The sequence below is a fragment of the Lactuca sativa genome, chromosome 4 (assembly GCF_002870075.4).
Source record: "Lactuca sativa cultivar Salinas chromosome 4, Lsat_Salinas_v11, whole genome shotgun sequence".
Classification (NCBI taxonomy): domain Eukaryota; kingdom Viridiplantae; phylum Streptophyta; class Magnoliopsida; order Asterales; family Asteraceae; genus Lactuca; species Lactuca sativa.
In genome coordinates, this window is record NC_056626.2 from 251,598,053 (window position 1) to 251,615,714 (window position 17,662).

Genomic DNA, 17,662 nt, shown 5'->3' on the forward strand with positions numbered 1-17,662 from the left:
GGTAGTTTCGCTTTGATTCAACAATTCAATTCTTGATATAAGAACGAATGTGAACAAAGTACTTGTGAGACCGGTGTAGTCTGTTGAACAAGTAGGTTGGAGTTGATTTTGTAGTGGCTTGGATTAATATGAAATCTCAAATAAAAATTTTAAAAAAAACTGGATCCCTTGGGAAGAAATGTTATGGTGTGTAACAATTTCATTGGGATCACGCAAAAGAAAATTTGAGATTCCATGAAGGTACATTCGTCAATTCATTGGTGAAAACTTGATCAAGTTAATTGGTCACCGTCAATTCGTTGGTGTTGAATTTTGGGTTTCACTTAGCTCGTAGTGGCACGAAACTAAGATCATAAACACAGATGTTGTGTAACCATAAACCTCAGTGGTAGTTTCTGAGAGTCTCAAGGGTTACAGGGATGAAACGAATGTAATGGAGAAGTGTAGTGGGGATGGTGAAAGAAAACATAGTACCTCTGCTGCGAAAGAAAAGGACCAAGCAGGAGACTCTTAACTCATGTGAGAAGAGTGTGAGGTAGCTCACGATTAGAATAAATGAGTTAGCCTTATTGGGAAGACAAGGTTTGTGTATACCAGGTCATGAAGGCTATTATTCAAAATCTTATGAGGCTTGGGACACATACAGCAGCATGCTTCTAGGGACACTTAAGTAATTTATCAAATATATCTCGATGAACGAACGATCACAAAAAGAAAAATTAAATAAAATATTTTTGGAGTTTTTGAAATTTATAAAAAAAGATAATAAAAATAAATAATAATAAAAAAATAAGATAAAAAATAAAAATAAGACCTAAAAAAATATAAAAGAGTTACAATTAAAAAGAAACTTGGAAAAAGATTGAAAAACCGAACCCGAACGTTCGGTTGGTTTCGGTTGGGAAAAAATTGAAAAACCGAACCCGAGCGTTCGGTTGGTTTCGGTTCAGGAAAATTTTGAAAAACCGAACCCGAACCTTCGGTTGGTTTCGGTTCCACAAAATTTTGAAAAACCGAACCCGAACCTTCGGTTGGTTTCGGTTCCACAAAATTTTGAAAAACCGAACCCGAACCTTCGGTTGGTTCCGGTTCCACAGAATTTTGAAAAACCGAACCCGAACCTTCGGTTGGTTCCGGTTTTGGAAAATTTTGAGAAACTAAGAAATTTAGATACAAAAGAAATAAATACTTTTAACATAGAGAAAACCAAAATAGCACAAGAAATATACAACACAGAAAAACTACCTTTGAAGTGATGAGCGAGTCAGATGATTGAACCGAACCCGAACGTTCGGTTGGTTTCGCTTCTTACGGTTGAGATTGAGAGGTAGTGTGAGGTACTGACTCTGATTCCATCATTCCTAGCCCTTGCAATATTTTATTAAATGATGCTTCTGGAAGAGCTTTGGTAAAGACGTCAGCCAGTTGATCAGTGGTTCTTACGAAGTGAACTTCGACATTTCCATCTTCCACATGATCTTTGATGAAGTGATACCTCAGTGCTATGTGTTTGGTTTTTGAGTGTTGCACTGGGTTATGACAGATCCTAATTGCACTTTCAGAGTCACAATATAGTGGGATCTTCTTCATATTGAGTCCATAGTCTCGAAGTTGACTCTGGATCCAAATCACTTGTGATGTGCAGGATGCAGCGGCGATGTATTCCGCTTCGGCAGTGGACAGCGACACACATGTTTGTTTCTTGGATTGCCAGCTGACCAATTTCCCATCAAGAAATTGACAGCCACCAGTTGTGCTTTTACGGTCGAGTCCACATCCTCCAAGGTCAGCATCAGAATAGGCTTGAACAAAGAAGCCTGAATTGGATGGATACCACAGACCTAAGGAGGTGGTTCGCTTGAGATAGCGTAGGATGTTCTTTACTGCCAGCATGTGAGGTTCGTGTGGGTTAGCCTGAAATCGAGCACAATAACACACAGAAAACATGATATCAGGCCTGCTAGCAGTTAGATACATCAATGAGCCTATCATTTGACGATAGAGCGTGATGTCGACAGCCGGTTTATCTAGTGAAGGGGTAAGCTTGGTGCCGAATGCCATTGGGACTTTGACTTTTCAATCTCCCATCATGCCAAACTTCGCTAAGAGAGTCTTTGTGTAAGCTTCCTGATTAATAAGGATGCCTTCGGGTCCCTGTCTTATGTTTAAACCAAGGAAAAAGTTAATATGACCCATTGAGCTCATTTCAAACTTAGTCTCCATCAACTTTCTGAATTCAGCAGTTAAGTTGGGATTCGTGGAGCCAAAGATGATGTCATCGACATAAATTTGAACTATCATAAGGTGGTTACCTTCCTTTTTACGAAAGAAGGTTGGGTCAACCGAACCTTGTTTGAATTTGGACATCTTTAAAAATTTTGTAAGCGTTTCATACCAGGCTCTCGGAGCTTGTTTGAGGCCGTACACAGCTTTATCCAGAATGTAGCAATGATTTGGATACTTTTCGTTCACGAACCCAGGAGGTTGCTCCACATACACAGTTTCTTCAAGTTCTCCATTGAGGAATGCACACTTGACGTCCATTTGGAAAACCTCAAAGTTTTTGTGAGCAGCATAGGCCAGAAATATTCTAACTGATTCTAGCCTAGCTACTGGAGCGAACGTCTCTTCGTAATCTATTCCTTCCTCCTGACAGTATCCCTTGACCACCAGACGAGCCTTGTTCCTTATGACATTACCTTCCTTGTCCATTTTATTTCTGAAAACCCATTTAAGACCAACAACAGAAGCATCTGGAGGCGTTGGAATGAGGCGCCAGACTTTGTTCCTTTCAAACTCGTTCAGTTCGTCTTGCATTGCTTGAACCCAATCAGAGTGATCGAGGGCAGTGTTCACTGTCTTCGGTTCAACTTTTGATACGAATGAGTTAAACATACAAAACTCAACCTTTGAAAATAAGGATGTCTGTTTCGCCTTCAGTTGAGATCGGGTCAGAACCTTTTCAGATACATCACCAACTACTTGAGAGATGGGATAATCTCTGGTCCATTTGGTAAGAGGAGGGTAATTCGGATCGAAGGTTGGATCTAGTTCAGCGTTGATCATCTCTTCTGGCTCAGATTGGCTATAGTAATCAAGCGTCATATCATCATGCTCCCCCTCAATTGATGAGTCTTGAGAAACATGAGGTTCAGGGGTTTCTTGTGGTGCTGGATTTTCAGGCGTTGAAGCACCTTCGTTTGGAGAGGCATCTTCGGTTGGAGAGGTACCTTCGGTTGTTGAAGGACCTTCGGTTGAAGTAGTAGAGCTTGGCTCCCCCTGGACTTGTGAGCTTGGCTCCCCCTCGACTTGAGTACTTGGCTCCCCCTCGACTGAAGCATTGTTGGTTGGAGATTCATCAGTGGGCGATTCTCCTTCATGCATTCTTCTTGCAGCATCTTCGACAATCTGCTTCATATGATCTATTTTGTTGTCGGCTGCACCTGCTTCTGAGAGAGAAGCTTTTTCCGATTCGTCAAAGAGATCCAGAAAATTCTCGTACAAATTGGCGATTGAGACTGTGACTTGGCCAGTATGAGGAAAAATTTCCCTGGCAGTGTCATCTATGGCCTGTAGCTTCTTGACATAGCTATCGTCGAAGGTCACATAATATGTCTCTTCAATCCTTCTTGAACGTTTGCTTAGGACCCTGTACGCCTTGGATGTGAGTGAGTAACCCAGAAAGATTCCCTCGTCTGCTTTGACATCAAACTTGTTGCGGTGTTCTTTAGAGTTAAAGATGAAACACCTTGAGCCAAAGACATGGAAAAATTTCACATTGGGTTTTCTGTTATTTATTATCTCGTATGGTGTGAGCGTGAATCGCTTATTGAGATAGGACCCGTTCTGTGTATAACAAGCAGCAGAAATAGCGTCAGCCCAAAAATAAAGAGGTAAGGAAGCGAAACTTAACATAGTTCGGGCAGCTTCACACAAGGATCGGTTTTGTCTTTCAACTATTCCGTTCTGTTGTGGTGTGTAGGGAGCTGAGAAATTATGACTAATTCCCTTTTCTGCAAGAAACTCTTCAAACTCTTTGTTCTTGAATTCGAGACCATTGTCGCTCCTGATGTTTCGAACGACCTTCTTGAGCTGGACTTCAATCTGCTTGATGAACACTTTCAGCTTTTGAGTCGCTTCAGATTTGAGCTTTAGAAAGAACACCCATGTGAATCGTGAGAAATCATCAACGATAACAAGAATATATTTGCTACCACCGATGCTCTCAATAGATGAAGGACCACACAAATCGATATGAAGCAATTCGAGTGGTTCAACAACTTTTGTGTTAATTATGGATGGGTGACTTTGACGACTCTGCTTTCCCATTTCGCATGCAGCACACAAATGCTCTCTATCAAACTTTAGCAATGGAAGACCCCTAACATGACCTCCAGTGACAAGTCGGTTGATATCTTTGAAATTGAGATGAGAGAGTCTTCGGTGCCACAACCAGCTTTCGTCGGATTGAGCTTTTGATAGCAGACATATGGCTGGGTTTCCTTTGATGGGTTTCATGTTCAGAGGAAACATTTCACCCTTTCGCTCTGACTTCAGAATCACTTTCTTTGTCTTTTTCTCTATGATTTCAGAACCTTCATCATCGAATGAAACTTTGAGGCCTGTACCTCCAACAAGCTGAGATACACTGATGAGGTTGTGTTGAAGTCCTTCTACATAGGCCACCTTCCTTATTGTAAAGTCACCATTCGTTATCATACCGTATCCCTTTATGGTGCCGAAAGAGTTATTTCCAAACTTAACGTTGCCACCATTTGTAAGAGATCTGTATTCCCTGAGTTCCTCTTTCCTCCCTGTCATGTGACGCGAGCAGCCACTGTCGATGTACCATTCTTCGTCAAACTGCTCGTCACTTATAACCTACAAAAATTAAGCAGATTTAGGAACCCAAAGTTTCTTGGGTCCATGTGAGGTTTTCATGGAAACAGGAATAGTAAGAGAGATGTCAACTAGATATGTTCTTTTAATTAGAGTTGTTTCATCTTTCCTTTTAATGGTGAAGACTTTTATTTTGTTAGGATTGGGTTTGTTCGTTTTGGACTCAGGTTTGGATTCATCGACCTTCTGCTTTCCCTTCTGTTCAGCTGATGGATGAGGTTTTTGAGAGCATGCGAGATTAGCTTTGGAGCAAGATGGAGAAGAATGAGTGGAAGTAGAAGAACGAGAAGAATTAGAATGAGAGAGTTTGGATGGGGAGGACTTCTTGGCTGATGACTCTAGGTGACCCTTTTGCTTTTGATCATTAGAGGAGCTGACCTTCGAGTCTTGTTCTCTTTGGACTTTAGAGCCGAACCTCTGTGTTCGGTTGGAGTTGTTTTTGGAGCCGAACCTTTGGTTTCGGTCGAAATCCTTTTCAGAACCGAACCTCTGCTTTCGGTTAGTATTTTCATGCGAACTGAACCTTGGCTTTCGGTTGGTATTTTCTTGCGAACCGAACCTTTGCTTTCGGTTGTTGGAACTTTCAGGCTTTCTTACAGGATTGTTTTCATATTTCAGATTCTTGTCTTTGTGTGAATAGTATGCATTCTGGGAGTGCCAGAATTGTTTCCTTTCAGAAAGGTTTTTCCTGTATCTTTGGTTCCTCTCTATCTTCTTATCCATCATCTGCTTGGGTTGATGATGAACGTTCGCTTTCGTTTTTGTTGTCACCTTGGCTGGTTCCTTATGAACTTCAGGAGTTTTTCTTTGAGCCGAGGGAGCAGATGGAATATCTGAAGAAGATTCAGTTTGCCCTGAGGAAGTGGAGGGAGTATCTGATGAAGTTTCACTACAAGCTGTTGGAGTAGAGGGTATGTCTTCTTTGGATGAACAATCATCCTCTTGAGGAATTTCTTTCGTACCACTGGTGCTTGGCTCACTGAAATTATCGGGCTTGTTCAAGGGTTCAGGTATGTATCTCCCTTTTCTCATCCAGGAGGTTCTTTCAGATAGGCCAACAGTTTCGTTTCCATTATCAATGGGAGCTTCCCAGAAGTACTCATCACAGCCATCAGCATTGTCTTCGTTAACAATAGCTGTGAGTTCAGTTGTTTGATGTTCGGTTACTCCAGTGACCTTGTATACCTGATTTGGAGTGGTCCTGACCTTTTGATATACGACAGCTTTTTCTACTAATTTCGGGGACTTTTGTTGGGACAGTCTAGCGAATTCCACAGAATTTTCAGAGATAAGATTTTTGTGGTTTTCAGTTTCGCTTTTAACGAATTCTGAGCAGTCAACCGTATCCTCTACAGAAATTTCACTCATGTGTTCGTCCTCGTTAAGCTCAGATGCATTTTCAACATCGATTTTATTTTCTGAGCTTACGTTGGCGTTTAGAGAGTCAAACTTTTGCATGGTTTCAGTTCTCAGTTTAAGTCTGTCATTTTCGTCCAAAAGATTTTTGAGCATGTCCTTGTGGTCTTTGGACTTAATGAAGGACTCAATTTTGTCCAGTCCATACATGTAGGTCGGATTGACATCATCAGACGATATCACACTCTCACAATTATAGGCTTCGACATCGATTTCATCCTCCTTAAATTCTAGGAAGGGCAAAATCATGCGATGGATCTTTTGGCCTATCTCACAATCCAAGTGAAGTTGAGTAATATTGGAATATAAACGTTTAGCTATTAAACAAAAAACATTTCGTTGTTTTAACAATTTCAAATTGTCTCTCTGCAAATAAATGTTTTCGTCTTTAACTTTAACTAATTCTGACTCTTTTAACTCAATCCACATTCGCCGCTCCTCACTCTTCGACGCCACCCTGCTTAATTGATCAGTCAGGTTAGAATTGGTGACTCGAGTTTGAGTTAAGCTACTATCTAAATGAGAAATTCTTGTATTAACATTTTTTAGTTCTTTCTCATATGAGGATGATGGTACTTTAGATGAAATAAAAACAGATTGTACCTTCTTTATCAGTTCATCGAGTTCATTGAACTGCTGGCTGAGTGGTTTGGCCGTAAAGCACATATCCTCCTGCACCTTCGGTCCATTGCTTCCTCTATCGGTATTGTATCCCCTCATTTGAGATACGTCAGTCACCATGAAGCATTTTCCACCACTGCTTTCCTCCTTAGCCAGATAAGCCTTTCCATGAGTAGGCTTCCTCACTTCTTCGTCTTCTGAGTCAGTAGACCAAAATTCTGTGCTACCGAACTCATCGTCATTAACCGAACCCTGCACAATAAGAGCATTAATAGAAGGGTTAGCGGTAGACTTCTTCTTTCTCAACTCATCCAATCTCTTCTGCAGCACGGCTTCCTCATCCTTTCCATCGTCCTTTTCAGCCATCTTCTTAAGAACACAGTCCTTAGCATAGTGGTTCTTGCCACCACAATAGAAACAGCTTACTCCGGAATCGCCATCTGCTTTCGGTTCCTTCTTGGGCTCCTCAGCTTTCGGTTCATTGTTCGCTTTTTCAGAGCTGTAACTCCCCTGCCAGTTTCGGTTTTTGTTGCTGGGGAATCTCTTCTTTATGAACCTCTTAGGATTGGATACCATCATGGCATAATCCTCAGTTATGAGGTCATATTCTTCCAAGTTGAGCTCTTCATCCTCCATCACAGCTTTACTTTTAGATAGGAGGGCCAACGAACCAAGACTAGAAACAACATTCTTCTCTTGAACCACAATCTTCTCTTGGGACTTTAGAATACCCACCAGTTTCGCCAAAGAGTAAGATTTAAACTGTTCATGGGCTTTGACTGTGGAAACAACTCCTCTCCATTCAGATCTTAGTCCGTTCAAGAAAGTAACCTTTTGTTCGATGAGCTTCCTTTCAATGTCGTGTTTGATCATCTTGCTAAGAAGAGGATTGAAGCGATCAAACGTCTGGGTCACTGTTTCTTCGGCCCCTTGCCTGAATTCTCCAAATTCAGATAGAAGCAAGGTTTGGATGGAATGTTCAAGATCTTCGTCTGTGGAATACAGTTCGCGAAGTCTATCCCACACTTCCTTCGCCGTAGTGCATGAGCTGACCAGTCTGAATGTGTCGGACTGAAGGGCGAATCTGATCAACCTTAGTGCCTTAATATTGCACTGGAATTTGTCTTTTTCATCTTGCGCAATATTCGTCACGTCCTTAAGCAGATCGTTGTACTCTTTTTGCGTCTTAATGACTCTGGATGTCGCAGAATGAGAAAACGGTCCGTTGATGATAGCTTCCCATATGAGAAAACCATTGTCTTCCGATCCAATCACATAGTCTTCAAAATGATGTGCCCATACTTCATAGTCATGGGTGTACAAGATTGGAATCTTTGTCGTCGAACCGATGCTGTTGGAAATATTAATGGGGTTTGATTGCGTCGCGTCCATTATGATCGTAAAAAACTGTTCAAAGATCAGACTTGTAATAAAGTAGATTAGGGCAAAACAATAAATATTAAGATACGTCAATTAAGATGACGGCTCAATAAATATCAATGATTGCGGAAAAACCCTAATGGAAATCTTTTTCACAGAAAAGATGTGTATCGATTACACAGCCTCCTGCTCTGATACCAATTGATGGGATTAAAACAACTTTTAATCTATGAAGATCGATTAGATCTTGAACAAGTATATGAATAAGAAACAGCAAGAACGCAATAATAATAACAAAGCAGAACGCAATATTAAGAACAAGACAGCTTGAATCAATCGTGTCGAATGATTAAATAAAATCCTTAGAAGAGCTCAATTAAGAACATCAACTGTAAAGGATTAGAAGATTACAAGAACGATTACTGGAAAATATAATACTCTTGATCAATCGCTATTTCGATAATCTCTAGAATCTTAACCTAATATGCATGCAAGCATTAAACTTATATACAATACATAAAAGGCTCTCGGTTGGACAAGCCCAAACCGGAGAATACAAGGCTAATCAACGAGCCCAAAAGACGCAACATAAAAACTATCTACAGCCCAACAGTCAGTATTTGTCGAGAGGCCTTGAGTCGAACTCTGCGAGTTTCTATAGCTAACGAATGAGTAGTGTATGCCACGGATGTGATACGAGGATGTAGACTTGAGATCTTCGGTGTGGGGTTCCCGATCGATCTAGTCCAAATTGTGATGGGGGACGTATGTGTCATAGTGGGAATGGATTGGTTGAGCCAATTTGGAGCTATTATAGACTGCGAGCATCAGCTGGTGACGATTCGAGGCCCTATTGGGGGAGTACTTACGGTGTACGGTGAGGGTACCCATCCTGAGTCAACATTTTGTTCGGCTGCTAGGGCGAGGCAGAGTTTGTAGCAGGGCTGTAGGGGATTTGTGGCTTATGTGATGGACACGCGAGTGGTCGCTGGGAGGCCAAGTTCGATTGATGAGGTCCCGATTGTGCGGGAGTTTCCTGATGTTTTCCCCGAGGAGTTGTCGGGTGTGCCTCCCAAGAGGCAGGTGAAGTTTCGTATCGACTTGGTAGTGGGGGCGGCACCTATTGCCAAGGCACCCTATCACCTTGCGTAGCCCGAGATGCTGGACTTATCCTGGCAGCTTCAGGAGCTGCTGGGAAAGGCGTTAATTAGACCGAGTAGCTTACCTTGGGGAGCGCTGATCCTTTTTATCAAGAAGAAGGATGGCTCACACCGGATGTGTATTGATTACCGAGAGTTGAACAAGCTGACGGTCAAGAACCGTTGTCCGTTACCGAGGTTGACGATCTGTTCGATCAGTTGCAGGGAGCGTCTTGGTTCTCCAAGATAGACTTGAGGTTGGGATATTACCAGATTAGGGTTTGGGATGAAGATATCCAGAAGACAGCGTTCAGGACTCGTTACGGGCATTATGAGTTCATGATGATGCCTTTCGGGCTCACCAATGCACTAGCAGCGTTCATGGATCTCATGAACAGGGTGTGGAGGCCGATGTTGGATCGTTCGGTGATCGTATTCATTGATGATATCTTGGTGTATTCGAGATCCAGAGAGCAGCATGCGGAGCATTTGAGGGAGATCCTCGGAGTTCTGAGATCGGAGAGGCTTTATGCCAAATTCTTCAAGTGTGATTTTTGGTTACGGGAGGTCCAGTTCCTAGGGCACCTCGTTAACCAGAAGGGGATATTGGTCGATCCGGCAAAGATCGAGGCGGTGATGAGTTGGGAGGTGTCTGGGTCACCTATCGAGATCAGGAGTTTCCTTGGGTCGGTTGGTTATTATCGTAGATTTATCAGGGATTTCTCTAAGATCGTCGTGCCACTCACCAAGTTGAACCGGAAGGGTGTTGCTTTTTTATGGGGTCCAGAGCAACAGACCTCATTTGAGACACTTCACCAGAGATTGTGTGAAGCTCCGGTGCTCGCACTCCCGGAAGGGATGGAGGATTTTGGGGTGTACTGTGATGCATCGATATCAGGGTTGGGCGCGGTGCTTATGCAGAGGGGGCATGTGATAGCATATGCATCGAGGCAGCTGAAACCTCATGAGTTAAGGTATCCCACCCACGATCTGGAGTTGGGGGTAGTGATGTTCGCCCTCAAGATCTGGCGTCACTATTTGTACCGGGTTCGGTGTACTATATACACGAACCACAAGAGTTTGAAGTATTTGATGGATCAGCCCAACCTGAATATGCGCATGAGGAGATGGCTGGCGGTGGTGAAGGATTACGATTACGAGATGCTGTACCATCTGGGCAATGCTAATGTTGTAGCCGATACCCTGAGCCGTAGGGCGGAGGGCGCCCCTATACGAGATGTTTGCATGAGATTGACAGTGATGACTACGGTATGGGACACCATTCGAGGGACCCAAGCGGAGGCCATGAGACCGGAAAACCGCAAGAGTGAGCGAGTGATCGGGCAGGTATTGGAGTTTGTTACCGATAGTCGAGGACTTATGACCTTTCAGGGTCGGGTTTGGGTAGCGTTTGTGGGCGGAACGTGTACCGTCTTGATGGAGGAGGTGCATAGATCAAAGTTCTCGATCCACCCCGGGGCCACTAAGATGTATTTGGACCTGAAGAAGGAGTATTGGTAGCCATGTATGAAGAGAGATGTTGCATGGTTCGTAGAAAGGTGCTTGACCTGTCGCAAGGTTAAGGTCGAGCACCAGCGTCTGCATGGTAAGTTGCAGCCGTTAGAGATTCCCGAGTGGAAGTGGGAACAGATCACCATGGATTTTATCACCAAATTGCCGAGGACTGCCAGGGGTGTCGATGCAATTTGGGTAATTGTGGACAGGTTGACGAAGAGCGCTCACTTCCTTGCCATCAGTGAGAGCTCTTCCATGGAGAGGCTGGCAGAGTTGTACCTTAGGGAGGTGATATCGCGGCATGGAGTACCGATCTCGATCGTCTCATATTGAGATGTGCGTTTCACTTCCAGATTATGGAAGAAATTTCATGAGGATTTGGGTACAAGGCTGCATTTTAGTACCGCATACCAGCCACAGACCGACGGGCAGAGCGAGCGGACAATTCAGACGCTCGAGGACATGCTTGGGGCATGTGTACTGGATTTCGGTGGTAGTTGGGACACGTATTTGCCCTTGGCTGAGTTTTCGTATAACAATAACCATCACTCGAGCATTGGTATGCCACCCTTTGAGCTGTTGTATGGAAGGAGGTGTCGTACCCCCATTTGCTGGGGCAAGGTAGGGCAACGTGTGATGGGTAGTACGGAGATACTGCTTCAGAAGACAGAGGAAATATGGCAGGTCAGACAGAGGTTATTGACCGCTCAGATTCGCCACAAGAGTTATGCAGATAGGCGAAGATCCGAACTCGAGTTCCAAGTCGGTGATTTTGTGCTCCTAAAAGTGTCTCCTTAGAAAGGAGTGATCCGTTTTAGGAAGAGGGGCAAGCTGGGACCCCGGTATATTGGGCTGTTTAGGGTGATCGCGAGGGTGGGCAGAGTAGCTTATCGTTTGGAGTTACCTGCGGAGTTAGGTCAGATTCATGACACCTTCCACGTATCGAAGTTGAGGAAGTGTGTGGCCGATGAGTCGGCAGTGGTACCGTTAGAGGATATCCAGGTGGATGTGAGTCTGAACTACGTTGAGAGACCGGTTGCGATTATGGATCGGAAGGTCAAGGTTTTAAGGAACAAGGAAGTGCCCCTGGTGCAAGTCCAGTCGCCACATCGGAGGGGGTCCAAGCTGACTTGGGAACTGGAGCGCGAGATGCGTGAGCAGCATCCAAAGTTATTTGTGGAATGAGACTTCGAGGACGAAGTCTGATTCTAGTGGGGGAGAATTGTAACATCTGGACTCCAAGGTATCTTATTTATGTTTTAATATTGAGTTTTTGGAGAGAGACTCGGCGAGTAGGCGCTCAGACTCGCCGAGTAGGAGTGCAGATGGTCAGACTGATTTAATGGCGGACTCGGCGAGTCCATTCGTGGACTCAGCGATTCCATGCTGTTTAATGAAACCCTAATCCCCGGGGTTTGAGACCTATTTAAAGGGGCTTATAGCCACCATTTGTGGCTACCAGACCCTTGAGAGAAACCCTTATTGTGCTTGAGCGTTTGTGAGAGAGAAGAAGCCATTATTGGACCTTTGTGGGTTTGTTTTGCAAGAAGAAGTTGATTCCAGCTTGGAGGACGCCAAGGAAGTTGCATATTCATGGATTTCAAGCAGAGGGCATCATCTTTGAGGTAGCATATCGACCCTCTTTCTGTTTTGTTAAGGCATCCATGGATCTACGGTTTCCTATGCCCATTATTGGGTTGCTTTGTTCAGAATAAGGTCCCATATCATGTTTAGACTTCAAATCTAGACCCATAGTGGCCGAGAGAAGGTCATCCATCTTTCTTTATGTTGGGTTATGGTAGAAATGAACTTAGAGTGTTGTATTTCGGATCAAATCATCAAGTAGTGTCATTTGGACGTTGCATGTGTATCAAGTTCGAACGTTTTCGTGTTTATTGAGCTTAGGGAGGTTAGATCTATGGATTAGAGGAGCAGATCTGACCTCACATGGTCCTTTGAGTTTGAGCATGGCTTGAACTCGCTGAGTCCAAGAATAGACTTGGGGAGTAGGATGAGTTTCGCCCATAAATCACGCAGATGGTAACTCGCTGAGTTGGGGAAGTGACTTAGTGAGTCATTTGGGGTTTTGAGGACGTGAGTTCATGAATGAACTCGCCGAGTCACAATTGTGCACTCGGCGAGTTTGGTCAAAGGGTTGACCGTTAACTTTTGTTGACTTTTAGGGTTGGTGAACATTAGAGTATTTGAGCCTTGAGAGGGGTAAAATGGTCTTTTACCCTCCTAAGAGTGCTAAGAGAGGGAATGATCTAGCCTTGGGAATTGTGTTGATGTCGAGTGTTTATTTTCGTATGATTAGGCGGAGGCTAGATCCTATTTCACGGAGACCGAGATTTCCGAGTTACCGAGTTACACGAGGTGAGTCTTCTCACTATACATTACCTAGAGTGGTATTATGAGTTGACCAGAAGGTCTTATGTGCTATGTATGAGATTGTGTGTCCTGTATGAGATTATGTGCTATGTGATGTATGTATGATATATAATTTTATAGACCGGACCGGAGGGTCCAACGATTCAGACTGGGTCGGAGGGCCCAACGAAGTATGACCGGACCAGAAGGTCCAACGAGCTACGGGACTAGAGGGTCCTGTGACAACCCGATATTTCAACTCTTTGTAACGACCAAAATGGGCCAAGTATTGTAACCACTTCTGAATAATAATAATTTACTTTCATAATAAAATGTACAAATAAGTTCTACTTAATTTCCTTCTATGATTAAATGTCTTTGAACCATGATCGTACGTGAAAAGAACGCCCAAATCCGACTTCATATAGCGAAGTTATGATTTATCCAAGTTCGGCTTAGCAACAGACAACTAAAAACTCGAATCGGAAATCGAGCGACTTTTGGCCGGAATGACCTAAACGAGAATCGAAGGTCTCGTCATTGGTATTCCAGCGGTAAAAAGTCTGGCAAAAACCGACATCAGATAAAGAAGTTATGAATTTTCTAAGAAATTCCTTAAACACGATGGATTTTTAATAAATAATAAAAATATAATTTTGGAATTTGCCGACGGAGTCTAAACGAAAGTTGTAGAGCGTAGTCTCACCTACGCGAGGATATAAAGACCATCGAAAACGGAGTTCGTATGAAGAAGATATGAATTTTTGAAGTTTATTAAATTAATTAATTATTTATTTAATTCAAAATTCGGATATTATCCGAAGGGGAGTCAGCATCCTCCTCCGAGGTACGCGCTGCGTACCCCTGTACGCCCCGCGTAACCGAGGGGATTGGCCTCTGATTGTCCACGTCGCACTATCCGATGAAACCAACCCATCCGACCCGTCCGAAGCCCCGACCCGTCCGACCCGACGTCCCATCCGACCCGCGTACCCAGCAACCCGTCCCATCCGAACCGAGGCAGTCGAGGCCTCGGTCACACATGACGTACGCGTACGCGCTGCGTACAAGCGTACGCCCCACGTACCGAGGCAGACCAGCCTTTCTATAAATAGGATGCGAGGGTTTCCAAAGAAAGGGTTCAACTCTCTTCTCTCTCTCTCTCAACATTGCCTCGTTTTCCGTGTCCGTTCAAACCCGAAGCTCTGGTCTTTTTGGCTCAAGTCCCGAAGGTCGATTTTGCTCCCGAGATTCCCGAGAATCCCGAGGAAAATCCGTTTCCCGAGGCGAAACTCTGCCCGGTTTTCCATCTCGCTATCTCCAAAACTTTCAAGTGAGTTTCATACCCCTTAATCAACCGTTTTAATTATTCTAAATACTTTTATATGCTTTCAAGGGGGGGATTACAAGTAAAACACACGAGTATTATCGTGTGTTACATAAAGAAACTCTTTTATATACTGTTATATATTCAAATCACATGCGATTTATAAACATTTAAAGGAACTTTTATATATATATATAACATATGTCACAATAGCATTTTACCTTTTAAAATATAATGTTGTTGTAATGGATGTATAAACTAAACTGTTCTTAGATTTTTCTTGTCTATCCTAGACTCTACACCAAAATCTATACTTTCATAAATAAGTGATTCCTTTTCTCAATATTTCTAAACAAACAAGACACGCTTTTTGGAAACTATAATAGGTATAGTTTTACGAACAGATTTCTAACTCTTATGTACTAGAAACACATATTTCAAGAAGTTTACTTGCGTATACAAGAACAAACGTAACATTTTAACAAGCAGATCTGTTTTTATACCACGGTTTTGTGAGACACTAACTTCATGTACGTTCGAGTACACATTTCAAGTCCTGTATTATATACCAGAATCCCTTGGAGGGGGAGCGTGGTGTTTGTGTATAGATCTATACGGGCTTGACAACCCGCGCCCTGACTGTTAGCTGCAGTCCACCGTTTGGGGTGACAAACGTCATAACATTCCAACGCCTGAAGAACGTTGTGTATAGGCATTCAGAGTCAATAGTATGGTTATAGAACTCACAAGGGGTATTAAAAATGCATTGATTTACAAGGTTTTCAAACTCATTGGTTATTTTACATTTACATACATTTTGGAAACAAACATTAGTCTTGAGTGAAGGCTACTTTTATACTAGTAGAAAATATAGGATTTTCTAAACACAAACAAACAGAGATAAAACATTTCATTTCATTCAAACATTGTCACTTAAATACTTATGAAATTCACCAGCTTAAATACTGATCTACTCTTTCAAAATTACTTGTATGTCCTAGGAAATCAGTAATTTCAGGTATTCATTTCGCTTTTAATGAAGGGATGCTGCGGCGCCAGTTTAATCTCGTATTTTGACATCATATTGTAATTGAGTTTTGAACATGTAACTTTTGACTAATGTAAACTTTCAATTATATATATGATGGTTGTATTGCTTTCTTTACTATGTATTCATTTGTTACGCTACCACATGAAGTCGTCCGCCCCCGAACGTTTCCGCCGTTCAGGTTTGGGCGTGTGACAGATTGGTATCAGAGCAATGTTTATAGTGAACTAAGTATATCGAACCACATAAGATATACAAACTATAAATGCTTAAGGGACTAATACTCTCTGACAAAACAAATTTTCTTTTTACACTTAAACAGCATTTCGTTCAACTTAAATTGATAGTTCATTTAAGTACAATTACATGCATACCACAAACTATTTTCATGTTATACAACTATACAAGTATTTAGACAAGTTGACACTACGATTGAGACTCGATATATGTAATCAGATTTTGGACAAATATAACATGATCAACTATATTTGCCCAAGATTAGACCAACGTATATCGAGGAATGATCGTAGTAAGCAACAAGTCAAAACCTTACCAAACCATTACAAGAATCAAACACAAGAACTTAAATACTATAAGAGTATCTGCTATCTAAACTAGTTAAACTTACATGTTTTACATGTTCCGACTTTATTCAATTCTTATAACCCCATTTCTCGTACAGTCAAATGGCTGGATTTCACCACCCTGGCGACCCCTACTTTCCCAACTAAGGCAACGGAGGATGGATCGAAGATGATCCCGAAGAGGACGAGGAACCCATAGAAGTGGGTGATGACTCCGGTACCGACTCAGAGCCGGAAGTTATTGATCCACCACCCATTCAGCCTCCCGTCTTCGTAAGGAACTTTCAAGGACCGACTCCCGTCTGGGGAAGTCACCTCCACCATTGGAGCCAACAGCAAAACCTACGCCCTCCCTACGGCATGTGCCGGGACTTCTATGATGTCCGCGGCGGGGGTTCGGCTGATCGAGCACTCCCGGTAATGGTGGGTAAGTTAGCCAATCAGTCCTATCAGTCTGGAGTACAAACTAGTCGACTCCAGGATATCAACGTGGAAGTGCAGGTTCACACTTCTGACATCCGTAGGCTGGACAAGATGCAAGACAACGCCCAATTCCAAACTGAAGCGTTTCAAGCGCAAATGATTGCAGCCCTCTCCGAACTAAGGGAACAACAAGCCGCTTTCGATAGGCGTCTAATCGAGTCAAAGCAATCAGATACGGAGTCAAGCTCCAAGCGTAACCTTCGACGCAAGTAGTGCTTGTCAAGGACTCAAATTTTGTTATAGCTTAGGACCTCGGCTAAAAGTCTTTAAATTTCTCGAACTTTGTAATCGGAGACCCTTATAGGGGTCAAATTTTCATGATCGTTGTAACAACTTTTATATTAATATAAGTGGCACTATTACTACTATGTTGAGTATTTCGTTCGAACCTTGAATGGTCTTTGTGAACCCAAATACTTGTTTCATACCTTTAGTCTTACGAATAAACTTTCATTCTTCTATTTTAAGGCTCATACTATCATCTGTTGTTGAACTATAGCGATTTAGTTCATGAGACACATACATTTTCCATTCTATGAAATTCTTATCCTTGTCTTTTCAATCTATAGTTGAAGGATGCCTCCGCGTAGGAATCCGAGGCGAAACAACGGTGAGGAAGCACCTATACCACCTCCACCACCCCAATTTGATGCTGTAATGTTTCAAGCAGCAGTCACCGCAGCGGTGGCAGCTGCCATGTCACAGATCAATAACGCAAGTGCTAATGTCTCGGGATCTGGCACACACCCATCCAACCATGGCGAAAGTCATGGACCACCTCGAGAATGCACCTATAAGGACTTCACTAATGCCAAGCCCCGGATGTTTTATGGTACTGGTGGTGTGATGGCCCTGAGGCAGTGGATTGAAAGGACGGAGG